The sequence below is a fragment of the Lutra lutra genome, chromosome 11 (assembly GCF_902655055.1).
Source record: "Lutra lutra chromosome 11, mLutLut1.2, whole genome shotgun sequence".
NCBI lineage: Eukaryota > Metazoa > Chordata > Mammalia > Carnivora > Mustelidae > Lutra > Lutra lutra.
Genome location: NC_062288.1, coordinates 48,292,442 through 48,315,490, shown reverse-complemented (window position 1 = coordinate 48,315,490; position 23,049 = coordinate 48,292,442). Strand labels below are relative to the sequence as shown.

Genomic DNA, 23,049 nt, shown 5'->3' with positions numbered 1-23,049 from the left:
TTTTGCTTTTTCACTTCATTGCTATTGAAAATCACAAAACTGTGAAAACTGGTGTCATAATAAATTTGTGATCTCCCATCTCAGTCTGACCTTGGTAATACTTTGAGGTGCCATGTTTTATTTACCTTTCCCTTGTCCCTACCAGTCTTCTCATTAAGCTCTGCCACACATGTACTTGGTGTTGCCTTAAGAAAAGAAAGTTTTAACTCTTGTTTCCTTCTTCCTCTTTGTGCCATTTACTTTTATTTTTGGTATTGGCATTTAAACATTTTAATTAGATTTAGATTTTAATTAAAAATTATTAATATTACAATTACATGCACTTTTCTCCCCACTGCCTCCCCTTCTCATATCCCAACCTTTAGACAAAGTTTCATAACATGGCCCCTCTTTATCTTTTCAAGAATGCCTGTTGCCACTGTATTCTCTTCTGATCCAATGTTTCTTTGACATTAAGCTACTTAAAATATCCTTTCTGTCAGTGTTCCTTTCTTACTTTACTTGAATTCTCATTGTGCTCTGATTCTCTGTTTCTTTTCTGTGATTACAACAGTACGTGGCACAAAACAGGTACGAAAGAAAACAAAACAAAACAAAACAAAACAAACAAAACAAAACAAAACAAAAAGACTCTGAGTGAAAGTGAACTTTGGAAAATGCCTCTTTCTTGATTGAAGGTGATGAATCATCCCATAAAGCATTTCCCTGGGTCAACATTGTTTTTCTCTTTCCATTTACTCTGTTAGAGCGCTAAGTGACTATTTCTGTTCTCTGATATACACTGTTTCGTACCTTCTCTCTGTCCATTTTTCAATATAGTTTGCATTGATTCTGAACAAGTGCCTGTCCTTTAGCATGTTTTCCTCTTCATACATAGTAGTAAAAAATATATTCGCTTATTCTGGAAATAATATTCAATCATGTTAGTCTGTTTGGAGAGAATGAGATTATTCTTAATTTGACCAAATACAGTAATTGGTGCTTTATTTCTACAATATTAGCTGTTTAAGTTAGATTTAGGCATTTGTTTTGTTTGTGACACCATTCATGAATTGATTATCGGCATTCAGTTGTCAACCTGGATGTAAAGAAGTGGAAGGATCAGAGTTATTTTCAGTATCTGACAAGAACCAACATGGAGACTTTGAGGGCTTATCATAAGTAAACAGTAGGCTAAGAGGTCACATATGTGGAGAGAATAGGAAATAATCTAGTTTATTTTCCCACTGCTATGTCACTTTCTCAAGAGTCCCATTTAAGTGGTGATGTACCAATGACAATAGAAAGAAAATATTTTTCTCAGCCAAATACTTACTATACTTATTACCAATACTTATTATAAGGAGTATGAATGAATAAAAGGTTTTTATTAAGATTTCTTGGTATAATTCACAACTGGGTGGTCACCTGTGCAGATGCTTGCTTTCCCATATCCCTATCCATCTTCCATTCTTTCCACAGAATCAGATATCAACTAATAAAACAAATGAAAGCATTTTTAGGGAGGAAACATGATTTATATCAAACCTCAGTTTCAAACTATATTCGTCCACAGCAGTACACTAGTCTACTTTGCAAGTATGTGTTCTTCACTTATGTACAGTTTAAGAAATTATAGAATTATGTTGTCCTTGGAATAACTTTTGAATTTCAGATATTTCTTTTCTATTTAGTTTTACTTAAGCAATAAAAGTAAGGTTAGGTGTGACCTAAAAAAAGTATACTCAGTAATTTTACTAAGAACACAATATGGTATGTGCCCTAATTAATTTTATTTATGGGATATTAAAAAGTATAACTTCATAAGGAAATGAAAACTGTGGAAAGAGATGACTTTCAGAATGAGACACTCTCAGAGCTTCTGACTGGATAAATTCTGATAAGCTGATATATTTTTAATGCATATATGTTTGATTTTTCCTCTTTTTTATTGGTTTTAGCCATTACTAAAGGAGGCTAGTGTATTTCTCTATGTTATTTATTCCAGGCCAAACAGGACAAAAAAAATTGAAAAACTGATTTTCAGTTTGTAGAAAAGACTTCTTTGATAGGTCTGAATTGAAGACATTGGAGGCCAAGTTTCCTTTTGCCTTATGTTGTCCAGATTCCATTCATCCCACACTTTTTGTTTTTGTAGGTTCAGGGTGGGATTTTATGTTCTTATTTTAGGACTCTTTTTCTTCTACTTTCTGCTTTTGATTGCCAAGGGACTAAGTACAAATAATTCATTGATTCCTGTAAAGACTTGGTTTTTTTCTTTGTCAGTTTTTTATGATGAACAAAACATTGGTGACCTATTACTACCCAAAGAATGCTCATTCTCTCTTAGCTGATATGCATTGCTGTTTCTTTCTTTCTTTCTTTTTTTAAAGAATATTTTATTTATTTATTTATTTATTTATTTATTTGATAGAGAGAGGGAGCTTGGGGGAAAGGAGCAGGGGGGGAGGGAGAAGCAGACTCCCTGCTGAGAAGAGAGCCTGACACAGGGCTCAATCCCAGGACCCCAGGATCATGACCAGAGCCAAAGGTAGACACTTAACCAACTGAGCCACCCAGATGCCACTGTACTTATGTTTCTTAAACTAAGTACTGATTTGCAAAATGTGCTTCCTCTCCCAGCTACTTAGCGGGTGGGAAAGATTTTCCAAATGGGGTTTGTGGTAGTCCAAAGCCAAGCCGATTGTACTGGAAGTTTGGTTGCCTTGATGAAGCACAAGAAATAGAACACAGATGTTTGAGTACATCTGTGGTTCAGCAAGGCTGTCACCAGAAGGAAGAGGGCTGGTGTGCTGGTGTGGCCCCACACTAAAATGGTTACAAAAGACCACAATGCCGCATGTTGTACTATGCTGACTGGGAGTATTCCTTCCTCTGCATGGACTTCTGGTAGTACTGAACTTTGGTTATGCCCTTGTGTGGAATAAAACAAAGCCTTGGGGAGGATCTGCTCGCTTGCGTCCTTAATTTTGTGTCTACTCTTTGCAAGGATTATTTGCCAGGATAATTGTAAATCAAAGTGAAAGCCAAACATAGTTGAGTCATGATCCTAATCCTTGCCATTTCTAGACCCTGAACCAGCTTTTTTGTTCTAACCAGCTTAGAGTCAATGATGTTAAAAATGATTTTACTGAGCTGGCTCATAGATTCATGGCCACTTCCTGCATCGCATCAGTACTTCCTGGTTTCTACAGTTGAAGGGTGTTCCCCTTTGCCCATATCTTACCTACCACAGTACAAGCTTTCTAGTCTTATTAAATGTTTTAAAAGTCATTAAGCTTAGAAAAATTCTAATAGGCCAGTAAATATTACAGTTACCAGCTCTTACTTTTCTTCCTAATATCAGTATTTATTTATTTATTTTTAAAAGATTTTATTTATTTATTTGTCAGAGAGAGAGAGGGAGAGAGAGCAAGCACAGGCAGACAGAATGGCAGGCAGAGGCAGAGGGAGAAGCAGGCTCCCTGATGAGCAAGGAGCCCGATGTGGGACTCGATCCCAGGACGCTGGGATCATGACCTGAGCCGAAGGCAGCTGCTTAACCAACTGAGCCACCCAGGCGTCCCTAATATCAGTATTTAAATAAGAGGATTCAAACACTACCTACATGTAACCAACCTTGAAACTTAACTGCATAGCAATGTTCCACATTTGAAGTAATGGCGTCTCCTCGTAACTTTCAGATGTATGGCTCCTTATTCACACAGAGATAAAAATAAAGATGGTTAGTTGTTTTGTTATTTAAGATACCCCGTGGAAGTAGACTCTTTGAGGGCATGGCAAATAGGTATTGAAGTCCAAGTTGATATAACAGTGTAGAAAATTTCAACACAGGCATATGGAACAAAGGAAACCTAGGTGTTAGGAATAGTACCTATTCTATCCTGCTTACCCTTGGGGCCTTTGTGCTTCCCACTAGTTCCTTAGCCAGTTATATGTTGCCATTAATATATACCTATACTTAAATTGGTTTTAAAATTCATGAATAATTTCCTGATTATCAAATGACATTTACTTTTTATTAGTTTTTGCTATCTTTAGCTTTTTAGAATTTGCCATTTTTGATAGCTGCACTTGTTTTTGCAACTCTACTTTGTTATTTGTAAGATTGCAGTCCTATAATGTTATTTCTGTTTATTCAAGCAGTGAAAAATTACTCAATGACTACCATTTGCCAGGCACTTGGAAAACAGTGGTAATTAAACACATAAATAGTTTCTGTCCCCAGGGATTTTATAGCTTAGTGCGAGTGATTTATATTAATAATTTATTATTTGACTTAATAAATATATTTTGAGTACCTACCTGGTGCCAGGTTCTGTTCTAGGCATTAGAAATGCAGTATAAAAAGAGTACATGGAAAAACTTATATTTTCGTGGAGATAGAAAGTAACACATATTTAATAAAATTTTATATATAAGTGCCATGAAGAAAAGTAAGTCAGGGCAAGAGGAAAGGAAGTGATAGAGAGTGGGATCTATTTTAAATAATGTACTATTTTAGATTTATTAAATATGTCCCATTCTTCCATAGACCTATTACATTTGAAATGCCTTTAACATATCTGAGAGGTGTTATTAAATAGGCAGTTGGATACATGAGGCTGAAATGAGAAGAATTTGTTGGAGACAGAAATAAGAGAGTTGTGCATAGACCTGGGACAAGGAGAGATCACGTAGGGATAGAGAGTAGATAGAAAAGAAGGTCCAACACTGAGTCTTGGGGAAAACCGAAATTTTGTGGGTTAGAGAAGGGGTGGAGGAGTCTGCAAAGGTTAAATAAGAACTAATAGCAGGAGAAAACCAGGAGAATGTACACTTCCCTGGATGTCAAGTAAGTAGTCAGTAAGAAAGAGCTGTTGAAATATGTCACTTGTTACTAAGAGGACGAGCAGGATGACCAAGGGTTGACCACAGGACTGGGAATGTTAGGTCTTTCTTCATCTGGAAAAGGGCAATTTCAGTTGAATGGTGGAGCACAAGTTCAACTGAAGCAGATGGAAGTGAGAATTGGTGTTGCAGTGGAGGGAAAACAAGACAGTTAACAATATACATCAATTGGAAATTGTACCTGAAATGAATGGTCCAAATATAACAGTATTATTTGTCCTCATCAAGAGGGTTTGAAAAGCTTCATGAGAAATGATTGTAGGGCTGCCTGGTGGCTCAGTGGGTTAAGCCTCTGCCTTCAGCTCAGGTCATGATCTCAGGGTCCTGGGATCGAGTCCCACATCAGGCTCTCTGCTAGGCAGGGAGCCTGCTTCCTCTTCTCTCTCTCTCTTTCTGTCAAATAAATAAAAAAATCTTAAAAAAAAATGATTGTAAACTGAAGTCAGAAGGATGAGTTGTCATTAACCAGATAATAAAGCAAAAGTAGAAAAACTTGTAGAAAGACTGTTACTGCAAGATAAACTTGAGGACCGAATGAAGTTCATACAGGTTGGAGTAGGGATGTCTGAATTTAAAGAGGAATCAGGTGGCATGAGACTTTTTAACCTTTAACCTTAGAGCATTGGTTATAATGATTAAAGGGAGGTTGGGATATGTGGACCACATCACCTTTTGATGAGGTTGCTCTAGCTGTACTGTGTATGGGGTGAGTGGTAGGTCGGCCAGGTGGAAGTTGGGTAAGCCATTAGTAGGCTGTCTTAATAATAAAGGCGAGTGATAATTTTAGCCAGCATTACAGCAGTAAAGGTGTAAATGGAGAGAAAGATAAATCTGAGTGATATTTATGAAGTGAAATTGATAGTGCTTATGACAGTCTGGATATGAGTATAGGAGGAAATGAATAGAGAAGTCAAGCATGACCCTTAAGCTTCTGGCATTTGTGGTAGAGAAGCAGTGTCTTGGTATTAATTGGGAGAGAATTAGAGTGGAATGCCACGGGTTTGCTGTTACTTTTGTGGGCCTTGATGGATTTAGTTTATGCATGTTGAATTAGGGATGTGTGAATCGTTTTCATCTGCCGACTAGACTTTTCTATCTATATATCACACTGACTCCTCAAAAATATTAACTGAGTCTATCTTCATCCTTCTAAAATTTCTTTTTCTCAGGATCCCAGACTCAGTCATCCTGAAATGTATTCTCTTCCTAGTCCCTTCTCAGCTTCTGTATCAGCAGACTCACATTCCATCTCTTGCTCTGTCCTGATTGTTCTCCCTCACATTTGCCCTTCTTTTCCATTTTACCTGTACTAGGAATTTCAGACTCCTTAATTTCACTCGACTGTGCTCTTAACCTGCTATGTGGTCTTTTTATTTCTAAATCATTCCTTGCTTGATATTATTTTTTATCATAAGTATCGGTTTTCATATTTAAGGTTCTGATTTCCCCACATCCTTTCTCAAAATAATTCAGTGTCTCTTCTATTCCTTCTAAATAAGCTGTAGATTCACTTTAGTCTGGTGTTCACTCTTAAAAAAAAAGAAAAGAAAGAGAAGAAAACAACCCCCAAACAAAAAAAAGCCTGTAGATTTTTCTTAACCTGCCACACTGTGGAATGCAGTGATTAGGAACTGCCTGGGTTAAATTCTGACTTTAGTACTTACTAGTTGTGTGATTTTGGCTGAGTTATTTAATCACAATTTTCTATTTTTCAAATCGTATTAAAAATAGCAACTCATTTACATGGTTGTTTTAAAGTCTAAATCCATTAAATTCTCTTAGCACAGTCCCTGGCACCAAGCGAGCACTCAATTAATGCAGCTTCTATTATTATTCTGTGAGCCTCCCACCATGTCCCCTCTATGTGCGCAGGCACATTTAACCTCTTCGTGAGCATGCCATTTATTTCTCTTTTGTGCCATTTTATACTCCTTTCATTCTTTTGCCTAGAAGGCTCTCTCCTTCCTCTCTTGGCAGTCTCTCCCCACAACATAATTTCTTCCTGTCTAAATCTGTTCATCTCTTCAAGGACCAGCTCTTTTCTCTCCCCAGGAAATATTCCTGTCTTCCCCAGCCTGACCCCTCCCCAGTCCTATGTGTGGCTATACAATATTTTTTATGTATTTTGACATCTCTCTTATCAGATCCTTGTACATAGCTTTCTTGCATCTACTGCAGGGTGGTCCTTGAGAATAGGGAGTTTATTTGTACAGTGTCTATAATTTTTGCAATATTAGTGAACAAAAGATTGCAGTGTGAGTGGACAATTCCCTCAGTTGTCTGTGGATATTCTTTTTTTCTTCCCACACAGACTCCTCATCCAGAAACATCAAGTTACCTGTCCCAGATCTTTTCCTTAAGGACAGGAGCTTTCAAGTCAGCAATCTGCTAAACCCATCAGAGCTAATGTGCTTGCTCTCTGTGCTCTCAGGAACTTTAAGTGCATTTAACTAGGGCCTTCTGGCAACAATGGCTCTGCTTTTATGTTCCAAGTTGGTAGTTTTGTTTTGTTTTGTTTTTCTCAGTTATACATAATTTGAAGGAAGCAGCTTTAGGAGAGGTAACTGAACACCAGCTTAATACTGTTCCACTTGGAGATCTCCAATAATTGCCTTCTTTAAAATTTAAGAAAAAAAAAAAAGTGACATAAAAAATAATATTTAATATTTCTTCTCTTTCCTGACTAATTTCCTGTGCTTCAAGTTCTGCTGAGCCCTGGCCTTTGGATTATGAGCTGCCTCTTTTTAGGATGTTCCAAAATCCTGAATCAGGATTGATTCTTATTTTATTCATTGCTATACTTGGTGGTAACTTACACAGCCTAAAATGAGGGTTTATTTTTCCCCTCTGAAGACTTCAGGGATGTTTTTGTCAGGTTTTGGAAAATGTGCTCCAGGAGCAATAATAAATTGAGTGCTGCCTCAGAAAGTCAGGCTGTCAGGGAACATATTTATCTCCACATTTGGGTAGCAGAGCAAAATAAGTACAGACCTTTTAAAAACCTGTGTGAAAAAATTCTAAGGGAAGGGAGAAAGAAGATCAGTCTGACATGGCTTTATATCCAATTTATTTATAATTTATGGGCTATGTGAATGTAAAGAATACTCTAAAATCCATGATCATTCAAAGATGAACATTGTTTTTTTCCTATAGTAATGTAGTACTGAGGAAAACTTGGTGGTTAAATGGCTCTTGTTTCATTCTGTTTCAAGAATAAGTATCATGATATAAGAGAAATAAAGAATTGTATTTAAAAAATATTTTCCTGGGGCGCCTGGGTGGCTCAGTGGGTTAAAGCCTCTGCCTTTGGCTCAGGTCATGATCCCAGGATTCTGGGATCGAGCCCTGCATCGGGCTCTCTGCTCAGCAGGGAGCCTGCTTCCTCCTCTCTCTCTGCCTGCCTCTCTGCCTACTTGTGATCTCTCTCTCTGTCAAATAAATAAATAAATAAAATCTTTAAAAAAAAAATATTTTCCTAGGTTTGCCTTAAGTAGAAGCCTGCCTATTTTTGTAAATAACGTGTTATTGGAACATGGCTGAAGTAATTTGTTTACATATTACTTATGGCTGCTTTTGTACTACAACTAGCAGAGTTGTGTAGTTGCAACAGAGACCTTTTGGCTCACAAAGCCTAACATAATTCCTCTCTGGCTCTTTTTATTATTATTAGTAGTAGTATTTTATTTTATTATTTTTTCACAGAGAGAGAGAGTGTGTGCATGGGGGAGGGACAGAGGAAGGGAGAGCTTCTTAAGCAGATTGGATGCCCAGCGGGGAGCCCGTTCCAGGCTCCATCTCACCACCCTGAGATCCTGACCCGACCTGAAATCAAGAGTTGGACACTTGATTGACCGAGCCACCCAGGCGCCCCATTTACTGTCTGGTTCTTTTTTTTTTTTTTTTTTTTTAAAGATTTTATTTATTTATTTGACAGAGAGAGATCACAAGTAGATGGAGAGGCAGGCAGAGAGAGAGGGAAGCAGGCTCCCTGCCGAGCAGAGAGCCCGATGCGGGCCTCGATCCCAGGACCCTGAGATCATGACCTGAGCCGAAGGCAGCGGCTTAACCCACTGAGCCACCCAGGCGCCCACTGTCTGGTTCTTGAAGAAAAAGTTTGTTGTCCCCTGGCCTAGAAAGAAATTTTGTCACAAAAGGAAGATTCTATTCTTTTTTTCTATAATGACATTAATGAGAAGTTTGCTTTAGTTGTGAGAGATGACAGGATTGTAATGGGAGCATCTGTTTATTAACTGGTGGTCTTACTCTACAGATTTATTTGTTTGTTGGGTATAAATGGATTTAGAATAGGGCTAAAAATGAAAAGACAATAAGTTAATATCTGCCTCGTCCAACTAGAGCATTTAGTAGAGTCTTAATTAGATATCACAGAGTTAGGTATTGTTTGCAGAGATACAGAGTCTGCTTATGTGGGCAAAATGTCAATTAAACCTCAATGTTCAGGTCCCCTCTTCTTCTAAGTGGTTTCTAAAAAGTAACTCTCCAGTTTGTTCAGCAGTATGAACAGTGACATTGGTTAATGTAAACCATATGTCTTTCAGTGTAGATTCTTGGGAAAAACTGTGCAGATCCCATCTTTACCTATTTCTTGTCACTTCTACCTCCATCTTTGTGTGAATGTGTGTGTGTGTGTGTGTGTGTGTGTATGTGTGTGTGTGTTCATCCATCTTAAATATTTCTTTTTATTTATTTTTTTAAAAAGATTTTATTTATTTATTTGACAGAGAGATCACAAGTAGGCAGAGAGGCAGGCAGAGAGAGAGAGGAGGAAGCAGGCTCCCCACCAAGGGGAGAGCCCGATGCAGGGCTCGATCCCAGGACCCTGGGATCATGACCTGAGCCAAAGGCAGAGGCTTTAACCCTCTGAGCCACCCAGGTGCCCCCATCTTAAATATTTCTTAAAGAAACTAGAAAATCAGAATTTATTATATATTTCATGTATCTACATATTTTGTGTTGTAGCTATGCGTTTGTTTTCACTAGCACACATTAATATTCATCTAATCAAGTACTAGCACTATGCTAAGTACTAAAGGGAAACATAAAGGCTTCCTACCTTCATCATGCTTTCATATTTGGGGAAGATGGACATTTAATACAGCACAAACAAATTACATACGTATTTCTTTTTTTAACCTTTTTATCTGAGAAAAAACGCACAGATAATAAGTGTATGGCTCCATGAAATGGTCACAGATTGCCCCCTCACACGTAACCAGCCCAGAACAAGATGCAGAACGTACCCCTCAATCCTGATGGTGTCCTTTATTCATTGGCCCCACTTTCCAAGAAGACCATGGCGTGACCTCAGAGATTCAAATCTGAAGTTTCCAAAAGATAGAGTTTCTAATATTTATAGATCAGGATATCTGAATTTCTGCCTTCCTTTGAGAAGTCGTTTCTGGTGACCCTGAGCATGTGTGCTCTGTCCAGGCAGTGGCCTCCTGAAGCAGGAGCAGCTGGTTGTCCCTAAGGGAAGGTGTTGTCCCTCCGGGCCCCCTGGGCTCACCTCAGTTTTGTCACTGGCCTGGTCTGCCCACACAAGAGCTTGTAACACTTGTAAGCTTTTTCCATCTCTTGATCCCAGTTTCAGTGTCTTTGTGCTTTTGACAACCCTGAGCCTTTTGTGTAACACAGTACTATTATATTAGATACAATTTTTATATGTAGTTATATATATAATATATATTCCTATTTGTTGTACTTATTTCTTTATCTAATACATACACACTAAAAAAACACAAATTTAACATGTTCCATGTACAGAAGGTAAAAGAAGAGTTTCTTGTTTTTTAAGATTTATTATTTTAGAGAGAGATTGCATGTGTGAGCACATGTGAGCAAAGGGGGAAGGGCAGAGGGAGAGAGAGACTCTCAAGCAGATTCTCCATTGAGCATGGAGCCAACATGGGGCCCAGTCCCACGACCTTGAGTCATGACCCGAACCAAAATCAAGAGTCAGCTTAACCACCTGAGCTACCCAGGTGCGCAAAACAGAGTTTTATTACAGGGGGCCATGATGTGGATAGAAGGATCCTCAAAGCTTCCCCTAATAGAATAACAATTTAGCTAAGTTGAAAAGTGAGAAGGTAGGCAAAGACAAAAGGAGAGGTGAAAACATATCCCAGGAACTATCTGTATACATTCACAAGTATTCAAAGTACTTCACTCTAAAGATCTTATCAATTGTTTTTCCTCTGTTTTTAAAAGCTCAAAAGTGCCAATTAAGTTTCCCATTCTTAAAACTTCAGCCACCACCTTCTGTTGAATTCTCAGATTGCCGTGGTGCGTATTTCCTATAGAAACATATAACAGAAATTATATGTTATAAAAACCTTGAAACAGGAAATTCCGTGCTGCTTATCAGCCTATTAAACAACTCTCCTCCCCTTTCTTTTTGCTGTTGTGAGAAAAGTTTTGGTCCTTGGGTGGAATCTAGGACTTTAGTGTCTACTCTGACCATCAGAAACCCCTTCTTCTCAGACTAGCTTATCAGTTACCCATTTCAGTCTTGCTCTTGCTGTCCATCCATGATTCCTCTTTTTCTCTTGAACTCTCAAATATACTCCTATTTAGTTTCTGTCTTTTTAGCTCTAAAACCTACTGCTATTTCCATCACTCCCATTTGAGACCACCGAAAACTTTTGCCTAAGAACCATCTATCTGCTAAAGTTACCACTAAGTTATGGAATGAATAAGTTATGGGAATAAAAGGCACAGTGTGAGGAATGTAGTCAATGGTATCACAGTGGTGTTGTACAGTGATAAATCGGAGCTCCCCTCTGCTCTGCTGGGCAGAGCAGTTTGTATAAACCTGTGGAATCACTATATTGTACACCTGAAAAGAATGTAACACTGTGAGTCAGCTACACTCAAATGACTTTAGAAATACAAAATGGACGCATTTCAAAGACTTTATTCATCTCATTAATTAGTGAAGGATTTAGTACAATGTCAGAAAAGATTCAAAAGAGAAGTAGAGGATGTGAGATTTATAAAGCTATTTAGTTAAGGAATAAAAAAATTAATTTACTAAAAGATACTAATGTGGTTGGGAGACCTGGTGGCTTAGTTGGTAGAGCACATGACTCTTTTCTCAGGATCATGACTTCAAGGCCCACATTGAGGGTAGAAATTACATAAAAAATAAAATTTAAAAAAAGATACAAAAGTAGTTGAGGTTGTACTAGGCAATAAATAATAGCATCTCAATTATGGTATATAAGTCACTGCAGTCATTTCTTTTGTATAAGAAAAGTAGTATAAAATTTTCTCAGAGAATGATCATTGGCATTTCACTCAGTTCTAAAGTTAATGTTTATTCTTAGATAGTTATAGCCTATTCTGATCGATAGTAAATATGAAGTTGAACAGAGGTATGTAACCCTAGAAAATTAGAAAATCTCCAGTTAGGTTATGTCTGGTGTACAATACCTAGCCACTAAATTGAAATGATACCTAATAATCCTTTTGCCTATTCCCTAATGCAGGCCCATATTTATGACTTAATTGTTCTGCACACATTCTTAACTCTTAATATATTATAGAATATAGTTTAGAATTTTTTCTAAGATATTTAGAATATTTAGTATTCTAATAATTATAGAAAGCCAAGAATATTCTTTTGACAACTTTATTATATAGAAATTTAAAACAACTTTGTAAAAAAGTATCTTAATCAAAATCAAACATAAGCAGTTTGTTGGGAGAAAATGTTTTTTATGCATATCATAGGTAAAGATTAGTTCCTTCAATATTCAAAGATCTACAAAAAATAATTTTAAATATTTCAGAGCCATGGAAATAATTCAGAGTAAGAACCATCAATTTATAGAAACGATTTTAATGGCCAATCCTGTGAAAAGATGCGCAATCTCGGTTGTTGTCGATGAAATGAAATGATGACCTCATACCACCACCACCCACAGCCATATAATTCAAAGTTTGCACAACAGATTGGCAAAATTTAAAAGCATTTAATAGTATCCAGTATTGACAAGGGTGTAAGGAAATTGCTCTCTTTCAGTTATCAGCAATTCTGTAAATGCTGTGGGATATTTGAATCATGTTGCTGTAACTTATTAAAATATAAATTCCCCATCATTTTTGGCCTGACAACATCATTATTATTTACTTATTCAGTAAAGGTACTGGAATATAAAGATCGATGGTAGTGATTTTTTTTTTATTTTGCAGCATTATTTATTATGGCATGAAACTGGAGAAAGAAGAGCAAATAACATCAGTAGGGATATTGTTGAGTCAGTTATATTTTCCATACGATGCAATGCTCTGGCTAGCGTAAAGAATGAGTTGTAATTGTCTGTATGTCCATTACATTTTAAGATTGTTAAGTTATAGAATGTGTAGTCAATGATCATATCTTTAAAAAATAAAAACTAGGGGCGCCTGGGTGGCTCAGTGGGTTAAGCCCCTGCCTTCGGCTCAGGTCATGATCCCAGGTCCTGGGTTCGGGCCCCACATCGGGCTCTCTGCTCAGCGGGAGCCTGCGTCCTCCTCTCTCTCTGCCTGCCTCTCTGCCTACTTGTGATTTCTCTCTGTCAAATAAATAAATAAAATCTTTAAAAAAAAAATAAAAACTAGAAGCAAGGCAGCATTCCCTATATATGAAGAGGTTGTATAAGCAGAGAGGTTATACACAAAGCTTTACCTGTGTGTAGATTAGGTTATGAGATTGAGACGAGGCTCCTAAAGGCATTGTTAATTTTGGTACTTTGTCATTTTGTTAAAAAGAACATTAATTTTACTATTATACATGTAATTTTATATTATACCTCCGTAATATATATAACTGCCCATATGGTAAAAATCTCTCATGGGGCTTATTATGGAATTAGAATGCCATGTCAACCTCTTACCCCTACCTAAGTCTCCTATGGTTTGGTTCTCCTTCCTGCTCCAACTTGATGATGAGCAACTCTAGCTCTCTTTAGCTGCGTCTAGAAACAAAAGCCAACTTTTAGTTTATTTTGCAGAGTTGCAATTCTTTATTACCATAAAGCCTCCCCACTCACCAGCATACCCTCTGCCTAGAACCACATTTCCATATTCTGGCTGAGACAGTTTAAGTGTCACTTCCCTAAAATTGCCACTTTAATCCTTCAATAAAAATTATGTTTCCCCAGTTATTAAATCATAAAGATTCTGAGGAATGTTGTTTTTTTTTCTTTAATAGAAACCAAGTTGATGCCTATGATTCTTAGATTTACTAAATAAAGATTTTGAGTATGCTATGCCATATGAGCTAGATAAATATTCAGTAAATGTAATTTTTAAGAACTAGAATCCTATTATTAGAGACAACAAGGGTCATGCATACAATTGTCATTTATTACTTACATGAAAGCTTCTGGATTATTTTGCTTTAAAAGAATTTCAACTTGTCACACAAAGTCTTATGTGGTAAGATTATTTCAACATAGGGTTAATTTACCATGGGAGAAAATGAACGCTCTTCCCTGATTTTTTTCCCCAGCTCTAAGAGCTGTTACTATGAAAGTTTTTGTTTGATAAAAGCGAAGGAGTTTCACAAGTTTGTTTAGTAACATACCTGTTTATAATGGTAGGCATATTCTTTGGATTTTATAGCCCTAGGTCATTTCAGATGGGGGGCGGGGAGTTTTGGCCCCTTGGATTAGAACCTTCTAAAGACATAAATATTTAGATAGACTGCAAGGAGGTTCTGACAAGGTAAAGTATGAAATATCCAAATAGCTTGGAAGAAGATTTAAGTATTTTATATTTAGGGAGAAAACTCCCATCTGAAGTGATAGAAACAGTCTGTCTCTTTCAAGTGATGTATCTAAGCACATTCCTTAACGGAACTCAGAATGAAAGTTTACCTTACTAAATTGTTTCAAAATTAGACTTGGCTAGCAAACAGAAACAAATCAGGCATCTAAACAGGATATCCTTTACTTTAGGCCATGAATATTTAGAAATACATTAATATAGATCATTGTTGTTTATCATTATTTGGTAAGAGTTACATTACCTTGAGCTGTGATATGTCTTGATACACATTAGTTCTTTAATAAAACAATATATCAAGAATCTGTATGACATTTTATTCTGCCTGGTAACATGAGGCCATGAATATATCATTTATTATTATCAAATAAAAGCTTGGATTTTTGACCACTAGAGATAAAACAATTTATAGAGCTGTAGCGTTAATTTTGGTGGTGATGTTTAAATAGATGTTGGCTTTTGATACAAAGTTGCATTCAACTTTACCTGGGGGGTATTATAGTCCATAAACTAAAACCTATTCAAGATTCAGAAAGAATTCAATAGGAAGAAAGCAAAGTTAGTTTCTGAGATATTTTAATAGACCACATGTGATAAACAATAAATATGTCTTTAGATTTTTTGTACCTGGTAAAATGTATTTCATAAGGACTTTTCATCAGCTTGCAAATTATGCAGTAAAATGTGTAGTCATATAACTATTCTACTTGTGATAGTCTTTTAAAGCTTCAGTGAAGGAACTTTAGTGTAATTGCAAAAGAGAATGATGAAGCAACTGGTAAAAGTTCTACTCTACATTACCATTTATGAATGCAGATGAAATAAAGAGGTAGAAGTGTTAATTTCTGAATTATCATTGGCATGATCTTTTTTTCTGATTAGTTTGATTTATCGATTAATACATTTAAGGGTTAGACATAAATAATTTTTGTTGACAGACTGCATATGTGCTTCTTTTTTTTTTTTAATATTTTATTTATTTATTTGACAGAGAGAGAGATCACAAGTAGGCAGATAGGCAGGGGGAAACAGGCTCTCTGCTGAGCAGAGAGCCTGATGCTGGGCTCGATCCCAGGACCCTGAGATCATGACCTAAGCCGAAGGCAGAGGCTGAACCCACTGAGCCATCCAGGCGCCCCCATATGTGCTTCTTTCATGGATAAAATATTATTGGCTTTTCCCCACCTTTAGTGGGCATTCCCAGAGCAATGGTAAGTTAGATGGAATGAAAATTTATTTTTGTCCTACTGTAAGGCACAAAGATGAATTTGTTTTTGAGTACATGCTCCTATAATCAAGTCACTCGAGATGAGAAAACTCATAAAATGATAGTCAGTGCTCAAAGCTAGGGGTTAGATTTAATTCTCCTATATATGATTTTCCCCCAAAACAAATCAACATATTTTCAAAAGCTTCAGGGACCCATTGTTTGTGGAACTTGGCACTGTGGAGAGTGATTTAATTATTTCATGGGAAAAGTTGAAAATGTGAAGTTACCTTGGTAAGTAAACATTTATTAAGCATCTTGTCACAAACTTGGTTTTGTGGAGAACATTCCAAAACAAAACAAAAGTATGTAAGTTGTAAACTACTGACATACAAAGTAGCAAAGCTACGCACAAGGGTGATAGAAATGCAAAAAGGAGAGTTATTGCCCAAAACAGATTGTTTCAAAAGAATCTTTCGGTAGGAATGAGACCAAGAATTTGGCTGAGTTTCAGCAATAATAATATGGAGGGTAAATTACACATGTGAATCCTCAGAGACTTCAGGGACAGTAGGTGGTAACATAGTTATGAAACTTCCCCTAGCATCCCAGGATTGTTACAGGAGAGAAAAAAAGCGCTCCATGAATTGTGATCATTTAAGTCCTTTGATTTTTTTTTTTTTTTCACATGCAGGTGTAAAAATATTTATGTCTTTGTAATTATCTTCCCAGAACTAAGCACAGTTCTTAGTCATGGCGGTAATGAGATTGCAGACAATGATTAATGCCCCCCTAACCCCCGAAAACAGAATTTGGTGGTTGTTACTAACCTGAATTAAATAACATAGAGTATCTAAGAAACATAGTTTGACATATAGGTCAACTTTTTTTTTTTTTTAATGATGTGATTCTCCTGATTACTGAACGTACCACAAGTGTGCTAGGCCCAGTGAACTTTAAAAAAGTACAAACTAGCAAACAGCAAACTGGCTGGTTGAGGAGGTGTGCTATGTCAAGGAATGACAATGCAGAGCGTCATGTGACTAGAGTCGAATTATCAGTTGTGCAGAAAAAAAAAAAAAAAAGCCCAGAAAGGCAGCTAAGTTATGTTGAGTTGCATTTGTTGCAACTTATACTAACAACAGCAATATAGAACTGATATGGTAGTGCTAGTACGAAATAAATATGAAAACCTAAGAAACGCAAGAAAAATGGGTTAGGAAAGTTTATTGAGTTCTAGCTTTACTCTTGTTAGTGGTCAAGGCAAAGATGTAGACCTGGTAGTTATGAGTCTTACTATTTACTCAAATGATTCTTAATAGTGTGTTAGGAATGATAGTTTCTTTTTCCCAATACTGGCCATTTTGAGATAAGATGATGTGCACATGTGGGTATACACACACAAATTTAAAATATTTGCTATGTATTCACATATTCATATAAATTTCATAATGATTTTTATGGACAGTTATTGAACAACAAGATTAACAATGGTCTTGGTAGTTTTGCATGATTTATTTGTATAACTAAATGGGTAAGCACAAGACATATCAACTCACAGAAAAAGCATTTTTTTTTAATTTTGTAGAGGCGTACAAATTGGTATATTTCAGATATATTGTTAAATCATCTATGTGGTTTAAAAAAAAAAAGGTAGGATGACTTCTAAAAAGTGAATGGTTAATGTTTTCCTAGATTTTAGGCTACAAGCAGATACAGGAAGCAGAATTTTTCTTATGAAATAAAAGAAGTAACATTTGGCATTCAGTGAGGATGTTTAAAAAGATTAGAAGGTCCTAGATAATAAGTAGCTTTAGAGGAATGACATTTATTTTGTCTGTGGCTTGTAGAGACAGCTTCATTTCTTCATAATCCTTTTAATATAATGTTGATCAACTATTGTTAAATTAAATTATTCTTTGTATGCTGTCCCTGGCTTTCAGGGAAATTCATCTTAACTCCATTATATCTACTTAACTTCTTAATGACACACCAAATGCCTCTCTAGAAAATGGGTATTAATTTTTAAAACAAGAAAAATCTGTTTTTTCATCAAACAAGATTTTAAAAAAGAGTTTGGAAAGGGAAGATACTGCAAAGTTACTTTCCATCCTACTTTGGAGAAACAACTTGAAAATTTACATTAAGGGGACTGTGCAATCTAAAACTTGATATTGTATCTAATAATAAACCTATGTGGGGAGTTTGCTCTTGAATAATTCTTTGGAGCTCAGGGTACAATGGATTTTGCTGCAATAGTTGCTTTTTTCAGTAACACTTAAAAAAAGCAGTATTTCAGTTGACTTTAGACATTTGTGGCAATACTCCCTCACTTTTTTGTCATGTATGTATAGTATTATCAATTATCTATTAATAGTTATATGATAAATTAATATTGTATTTTCACTGTACTGTAAAATAGTGTAGTATTTTTTTCTCATAATCTCATGATATTTTGTAGGCAAAAAAATTGGGATTCTCATACATTAAGTACATCTCCTACATTAATATAAATGAATAAATACAAAACATTTATATTTACCAAATGGATTTAATTTGAAATGTGGAAAATATATTCTATTTCCAGTGCTAAGCTATGTCAACTAATTTGCCTTCACAAAAAGTACATTATAGTAAATGCATATCTACTAAAATGATCCATTAGTTCAATTATGGTAAAATAAATCCTGATTAAAGGAATGTGGGTGAGACAACTGAAGACTATGTGGTAGAGCAGAGAAACTCAGATCCTAATTTTCTGAACATTTTTAAAACAGGTTTCTTGAGAACAAGTTTATGTGTGTGTTTAAGTGGTACAGCAAGGTTAACTAGGTACATCTTTTCATCTTCAACTATTGCTATACATTGGCTGGACTAGTAGAATTTTATTTGTAGAAAGTATAACTGTTTCTAAAATTTTTTAAAAGTTGGGGTTGTGGGGTGCCTGGGTGGCTCAGTGGGTTAAAGCCTCTGCCTTCAGCTCAGGTCTTGATCCCAGGGTCCTGGGATCGAGCCCCACATCAGGCTCTCTGCTCAGCGGGGAGCCTGTCCACCCTCCCCCCACCGCCTGCCTCTCTGCCTACTTGTGATCTCTGTCTGTCAAATAAATAAATAAAAAATCTTTTTTTAAAATTTTTTAAAAAATTTATTTGTCAGAGAGAGAGAGAGAGAGAGAGAGAGCACAAGCACACAAGCAGGCAGAGGCAGAGAGAGAAGCAGGCTCCCCCCCAGCAAGGAGCCCAATGCGGGACTCGATCCCAGGACCCCAGGATCATGACCCAAGCTGAAGGCAGTGACTTAACCCACTGAGCCACCCAGGTGTCCCATAAATAAAAAATCTTAAAAAAAAAAAAGTTGGAGTTGTTAGAGCATGTGGCTCTTAATCTAGGAGTCCTGAGTTCAAATCCCACATTTGGACTATAGCTTACTTAAAAACAAAAAGCAAAAAAACCTTAGTCTCAAGAGGTCAGTCCTCTTAAATCCGTTAATAAATATTTACAACTCACTAGTGTATATTTTCATTTCCTTCTTAGTAACTCAGCATTCTATTTTTTTTGTATTTTGATTAAGTAATACAATTATTGTTCCATATTTGTGTAATAACTACCTGTGTGTTATCTTACAAATAAGTTACTAGTGGAATATATAAATGGTGCCATTACTGAATGCTACCAATTACATTTTCTTTAAAGAAACTGAATGACTTTTTTTTTTCTTGAAGTATAGTTGACACACAGCATTGTGTTCGTTTCAGGTGTACAACATAGTGATTTGTCATCTCTATATGTTATGTTGTGCTCACTGTGGTGTAGCTATCAGCTGTCACCATACAATGCTCTCATAATATGTTGATTATATTCCCTGTGCTGTACCTTGTATCCCCATGACTTAATCTATAACTGAAAGCCTATGTCTCCTTCTTCATCCATTTTTCCCATTCCCCCATCTCCCTCCCCTCTGGCAACCACCAGTTTTTCTCTATATTTATGGGTCTGATTCTGTTTATTATTTTGTTTGTTCATTTGTTTTGTTTTTTAGATTCCACATGTAAGTGAGATCTCATGGTATTTACCTTTCTCTAATTCTTTTCGCTTAGTGTAAGATTCTAGATACATCTGTGTTGCTGTAGATGGCAAGAAATTATACTTTTTTATGTCTGAACAATGTTGCATTGTGTGTATATATATTATATATATATGTACATTTTGTATACACACACACCACATCTTATTTATTCATTCACTTATGGATGGACATTTGTGTTGCTTCCATATCTTGGCTATTGTAAGTAGTGCTGCAGTAAACATAGGGGTGCATATACCTTTTCAAATTAGTGTTTCTATTTTCCTTGGGTAAATTCCCAGTAGTGCTATAGTGGATCACATGGTATTTTGATTTTTAATTTTTTTTGAAGAAGGTTCACACTTTTTTTTTTTTTTTTTGGTTCAAAATAGGTGCACCAATTTCCCTTTTATTTATTTATTTATTTATTTATTTATTTATTTATTTATTTGACAGAGAGAGAGAGAGAGAGATCACAAGTAGGCAGAGAGGAGGAAGCAGGTTCCCTGCTGAGCAGAGAGCCCGATGCGGGCCTCGATCCCAGGACCCTGAGATCATGACCTGAGCCGAAGGCAGAGGCTTTAACCCACTGAGCCACCCAGGCGCCCCCAATTTCCCTTTCTACCAGTAGTGCACAAGGGCCCCCATTTCCCCACTTTCCAACATTTGTCATTTCTTAATTTTTTTATTTTAGCCATTCGGACAGGTGTGAGGTGACATCTCATGGTGATTTTGATTTGCATTTCCCTGATTATGAGGGATGTTGAGCATCTTTTCATGTGCCTATTGGGCATTCGTATATCTTCTTTGGAAAAACATCTCTTCAAGTCCTCTGCACATTTTCAATCAGATTATTATTATTATTATTTTGGCGTTGAGCTGTTTAAGTTCTTTATTTTGGATATTAACCCCTTCTTGGATATGTAATTTGCAAATTTATTCTCCCATTCCATATTTTTATACAAACTGCATGTGGAATTTTTATATATGTTACTAATAGAATACATAAAGAGTGAAATAATGTCATTATTGAATTCTCTGATTATACTTCTTTAAAGTAACCAAATGATAATTAAACAATTTCATTCAATTCAGAGAACTTCAGCAATGAATTAATAACTTTGGATTCTAATGGTAATTGCCTAGCGATAATGGAGCTCAGAATTAGTTTTAAGCTGTTCTGCCTTGTCATTTAAAGCATGTGCATATACATATATCTATATATATACACATATAGAATTAGTTTTAAGAATTATAATAGATATATACATATATCTATATATATATATGCACATGCTTTAAATGACAAGGCAGAACAGCTTAAAATATATATATATTTATATATATATGTGCATATATATATGCACATATATATATATCAATAAAGAATATACAATTTATTTAGTATCTATCCTAAATCAGGAGCTGTGCTAGGCATCTGAAGCATAAAATAAGACAGATACTTTGCTGGGCAACTTTCTGTAAATTCTAATTCTAGAGCAGGTGAGAAAAATACACTACATATATCCATACTAACCAGCTGGTAGTATTTGCCCCTAGTGCTGTGTGAAGAGGGATTCTGAGACTGCCTCTGAGCTCAGTAGTAAACTATTTTATTTTTTTAAAAGATTTTATTTATGTATTTGAGAGAGAAAGAGAGTGAGAGAGAGCATGAGAGCAGAGAAGGTCAGAAGGAGAAGCAGACTCCCCATGGAGTTGGGAGCCCGATGCGGGACTCGATTCCAGGACTCTGAAACCATGACCTGAGCCGAAGGCAGTTGCTTAACCAACTGAGCCACCCAGGTGCCCCAGTAGTAAACTATTTTAATCATTTATTTATGACTGTAGCTGTCTGAGTGTTGGGAGGGCAGTGCTTAGTGGTAGCAAGTCTATATTTGTTATTCACACACACACACACATATGTGTATATATATATATGTGTGTTACATCATACTATATGTGTAGTGTATATACACACACACTGTGTATATAAATATAAATATTTATAACTAAATATTTATTTATTTATCCCTGTTCTGACATTTTCTCATTTAGAATCAGTATTTCATTGGAAAAATAGGTGCACTTTAATGGTAGCAGAATTACATAATGAATAATATGAACAGATTAGTATATGATAGATTCTTTTTTTTTTTTTAAGATTTTATTTATTTATTTGTCAGAGAGAGAGAGGGAGAGAGAGTGAGCACAGACAGAATGGCAGGCAGAGGCAGAGGGAGAAGGCAGCTGCTTAACCAACTGAGCCACCCAGGCGTCCCTATATGATAGATTCTTACATTAAACTGTAGAAACGACTTACGATGTTCAATTTTTCATCCTTTACAAACTCATATTTATTTTGGATCTAATGAATCACCACTTTGCCCTTTGCTTCACAGAGAGCTTAGGAAGGTTAATGTTCTTGAGACTTTCAGGCCTGTCTCAATGTAGTTTTATTTTGGGCAAAGTGCCATACTGATGATAGAAGTTTTAACAAAAACCATTATAGAGTGCTTATATTTCAAACTTCTAAAGGTTGTTTAAGATGAAAGTACGAGAACTAAATGGGTAAATATTAAAATTCATTTTGAAAATGATCATCAGAAAATGATGTCCATCTTTATATATCTCCATAGATAGCAATTAACATAATAAGTATGTTAATATTTTTACAGAATCTGAAGAGTATTGGGGCTTAGTAAAGGCTCACTAAATGCCTGTTAATGATTTGGTAGATAAGTGATCTGTGTGTGCCAAGAGTTTTTTGTTAACATTGTGCTGTGCATGTTTTGTAAAAAATAAGAAGCCTAGCCCTTCTCAGTTAGTCCAAATTCTAGGTAATGTTAGCATACCAAACATCTGGGCATATTAACATTACCCAAAACAGAAAACAATAAGCATGTTATAAATAAGTGATAAACTGTATGGCACTGACCTTAGGAGAGTAGATCAGACTAGAGTGACTCATGGTAGCTAGAGATGAAGATTGTCAAGGTCAGATTTAAATTAGTTTTTGTCAGAATTTTTATAATGAGAGAAAAATGACAAAATATTTTTTTTCAAAGACGGGAAAATATTCCGCACAGAAGGCCAAGGTATTT

At 36.0% G+C, this 23,049-nt stretch overlaps 1 protein-coding gene across 1 annotated transcript in view; it reads left to right on the top strand.

Moving 5' to 3' along the window:
* Nucleotides 1-23,049, top strand: part of DGKB (diacylglycerol kinase beta) — a 723,782-nt gene that overhangs the window by 12,004 nt on the left and 688,729 nt on the right. The gene's annotated exons all lie outside the window — the stretch shown is intronic.